We start from the raw sequence: 4,421 nt of genomic DNA, 5'->3' as shown, positions 1-4,421 counted from the left end.
TCTACCTCCTGGGTTCAAGCAATTCTCCTGTCTCAGCCTCCCAAGTAGCTAGGACTACTGGTGCATGCCACCATGCCCGGCTAATTTTTGTATTTTTCATAAAGACAGGATTTCACCATATTGGTCAGGTTGGTCTTGAACTCCTACCTCAGGTGATCCACCCACCTCGGCCTCCCAAAGTGCTGGGATTACAAGCATAAGCCACTGCACCTGGCTCTAATGGGATTTTTAAATACCCAACTACTTAGGCCCAGAAACCTTAAAATGTTGAAATGAACAATTATTTTGGATTTAAACATTGAGTCAGTAAAATTTTATAAATAAATGATTAAAATAATGATTCAGATTTCATTACAGTTAAGTGTTAGAAAGGATCACAGAGAACATGTGTGCACGTGGGTGAAGATTAGAGGGTTCACAATAAGAATTACCCTCTCATATCTGGCCCCATCTGCCTGGTTCCCACCCTGCACCTTAATCATTGTTACCAGTTTTCTCTGAATCGTTCCAGAGTTTTCACATATACAGATAGGTATGAATGTATATTCCCCTCCTCTCTTTTTACATAAAAGATAGCATTATTTTACACTGAAAAAAACAGGCCGGGCGCGGTGGCTCATGCCTGTAATCCCAGCACCTGGGAAGCCCGAGGTGGGCAGATCACGAGGTCAGGAGATCAAGACCATCCTGGCTAACACGGTGAAAACCCGTCTCTACTAAAAATACAAAAAAAATTAGCTGGGCGTGGTGGCATGTATCTGTAGTCTCAGTCACTCAGGAGAATCGCTTGAACACGGGAGGCCGAGGTTGCAGTGAGCTGAGATCGTGCCACTGCACTCTAGCCTGGGAGACAGAGCGAAACTTCATCTCAAAAAAAAACAAAAAAAAAAAAACAAAAAAACTAAAAAAAACACAAAACTTTATATATTCTGAATTTTTTTTCATATCAGTATATAGAGCTTTCTTATTGTTTTTGTATTTTATTGAAGATCTGCAAAATATCCCATTTAATAAATGTAGCATAATGTGTTTAGTTAATTTACTATTAATGGACATTTAGATTGTTTTCCAGTCTTTTACTAGTACATTGTTTCAGTGGATAATAACCTATGCGAGTATATCTATAGGAGAAATTCCCAGGAGTGGATTTACTTAGTCAAAGGACTTATACATTTATAATTTGGATAGATATTGCAAATTTCCCTCCATAAGTGTTTTATTAATTTATTCTTCCACCGGCAATGTAGGAGAGTGCCTGTTTCCCCATAGCATTGTCGACAGTGTGCATTTTCAAACCAAAGAGCTGAGAAATAATTGTGTCAGTGTAGTTCTGATTTGCAATTCTCTTATTAGGAGTGAGGATAGGTATCCTTTTCCGTGTCCAAAAAATGTTTTTATTTTATGTGAGCTGTTCCCACTTTTAGCTCATTTTACTGTTGAATTGGGTTGATAGTCTTTTTCCTATTTCTACTTATAGGTGCTCCTTCTAGATAGGGGAGATTTGCCTTTTGTCTGTGTAAAGAATTATAAACATTTCCCTCCAATTTATAATTGTCTTGCAATATCACATAGAGTATTATTGCCATATTGAATTAAAAAATATTTTTATGTAGTTAAATTTATCAATATTTTCTTTAGTGACTTCTGGATTTCAATTCATAGTAAAAACGAGGCCTTCCCTACTCCAAGGTTATAAAGGAATTCTCCTTTCTTTTCGTAGTTTTGTCTTAAGTTTTATTTATAATTGATACATAATAATTGTACATATTTATGGGGTACAGTGTGATGTTTCAATGCATGTATACATTGCATAATCAAATCAGGGTAATTTGCATATCTATTACTTTAAACATTTGTCATTTCTTTGTGGTGATAACATTCAAATACCTCTTCTTCTTTTAGTAGTTTTGTAGTTCTTTTTTTCCTTTCCTTCCTTCTTTCCTTCTTTCTCTTTTCTCTCTCTCTCTTTTCCCTATTTGGGATATTCCTAGTGTATGGTATGAGGTATGGATAATATTTTAGGAAATCAGCTTGTTTCTATCCATGTGTTTTCTTTCTATACTTCCCCCATTTGAAGTAAATAGCTGGTTCAGGGTCTCTATAGAACAGAAGGCAGAGATATTATGCAAGATTTTCTGGTTTCTGTTTCCAAAAACTTAAGCCCCTGGGAAGATTTAGTTTGTAGAAAAGAAAAAAGGGAGAAGGAGATTTTCAGGTATGGGTAGAGTGCCCTAGGGAAGTAGGGCAAGGAGGTGGGGTTGGTAGAAAGTGAGGCTTTCCCCCACTACCTCTCTGCAACACACACACACACACAGACACACACACACACACACAGATACATACCCGCACCCAAACACCACATGAAAAATATCCCCTTCAATAGGAGGAAAACAAGAGACAAGTCTGTAAGTTCTTGATATGATTTGGATTTGTGCCCTGCCCAAATCTCATGTCAAATTGTAATTCCCAGTGTTGGAGGAGGGTCCTTCTGGGAGGTGATTGGATCATGGGGGCAGATTTCCCCTTGCTGTTCTCATGAGAGTGAGTGAATTTTCATGAGATCTGGTTGTTTAAAAATGTATGGCACCTCCCCCACCCCCCTTCCTCCTTCTTTGGCCAGGTAAGACATGCCTGCTTCCCCTTCGTCTTCTGCTGTGATTGTAAGTTTCCTGAGGCCTCCTAGCCACACTTCCTGTACAGCCTGTGGAACTGTGAGTCAATTAAACCTCTTCTTTTTTTTTGAGATGGAGTCTCACTTGTCACCCAGGCTGGAGTGCAGTGGCATGATATCAGCTCACTGCAACCTCTGCCTCCTGGGTTCAAGCGATTCTCCTGCCTCAGCCTCCAGAGTAGCTAGGATTATAGGCATGCGCCACCATGCCAGGCTATTTTTTGTATTTTTAGTAGAGACGGGGTTGCACCATGTTGGCCAGGCTGATCTCAAATTCCTGGCCTCAGGTGATCTGCCTGCCTCAGCCTCCCAAAGTGCTGAGATTGCAGGTATGAGCCACCATGCCCAGCCAATTCTTTTCTTTATAAATTACCCAGTCTCAGGTAGTTCTTCATAGCAATGCGAGAACAGACTAATACAATTCTAGAGCATCGACGTCCCAGTTTTGGCTTCTTGGCAGCACCTAGAGAGGAGTAGGATCTGTTGCCTCTAGGCATATGGGATTTAGTCAGTTTCAAAAAAAGATTCCCAAGTCCAAAATATGTTGATGAAATAGAAGGAACTACTGATCCTGAAGGTGCTGTTTAGACAAGACAATGGAAGACTCAGGGATAACCTGTGTACAGAAGTGATTGATTGCTAGAACCAGCACACCCCAATTTGCCCCAAGCCAAAATGCAAAAGATCAGAATCTTAACCTAACTCAGAAGAGGTAGGTGAAGGACTTTAAAAACTAACCTTATTTTTTCCCCACTAGCCCAGGAGAATAGGGGAAATTCATAAAGTGATATTCTTATATACCTGACCATACCCACTACATATTGTCTTAGTCTGTTCTGGCTGTTATAACAAAGATACCATAAACTAGGTGGCTTATAAACAACTCATTTATTTCCCACAGTTCTGGAGGCTGAGAAGTCCAAGATCAAGGCACCAGCAGATTTGGTGTCTGGTGTAACTGCCAAGTGAGTTCATTGTGCCTTGCTGCTCATATAGAGCTGATTTATCAAGGCAGGGGAATTGCAATAGAGAAAGAGTTTAATACATGTAGAGCCAGCTAAACAGGAGACGAGAGTTTTATTATTACTCAAATCAGCCTCCTTGAAAATTCAGAGGCTATGGTTTTTCAGGGATAGTTTGGGAGGCAGGGGACTAGGGAATGGGTGCTGCTGATTGGATTGAGATCACTCATAGGGGTATGGAAAACAGTCCTCATGTGCTGAGTCCACCCCTGGGTAGGGGCCACAGCAAAGTTGCTGGTCCAGGTGGAGTCATCTGGTAGTCAGAAATGCAAAAATCTGAGAAGACATTGAAAAGGCCAATCTTATAGTTTCTACAATTGTGATGTTATTTACAGCAGCAATTGGGGAAGTTGCAAATTTTCCTGAAAATGCTATGTCTCCAGAAAAATGGCTGGTAATCACTGAACTATGATTACATCTTAGCAGAATTTAGGCCCCTCTCATCCTCTGTACTTGGTGGCTTAGCATTAGTTTTACAAAGGTGGTTTAGTTTGGGGAGGGGCTATTGTCACTTAAACTATAAACTAAATTTCTGCCAGCGTTAGCTTGGCCCATGCCTAGGAATGACCAAGGGCAGTTTAGAGGTTAAAGGCAAGATGGAGTTGGTTAGGTCCGGTCTCTTTCACTGTCATCATTTTCTCACTGCTATAATTTTTGCAAAGCCAGTTTCACTGGTGGGGGTCTGCTTTCTGGTTTATAGGTGGTACCTTCTAGCTATGCCCTCACAT

This window comes from Piliocolobus tephrosceles, chromosome 6, assembly GCF_002776525.5.
Source record: "Piliocolobus tephrosceles isolate RC106 chromosome 6, ASM277652v3, whole genome shotgun sequence".
Taxonomy (NCBI): Eukaryota; Metazoa; Chordata; class Mammalia; order Primates; family Cercopithecidae; genus Piliocolobus; species Piliocolobus tephrosceles.
This window is presented reverse-complemented; position numbering follows the sequence as displayed.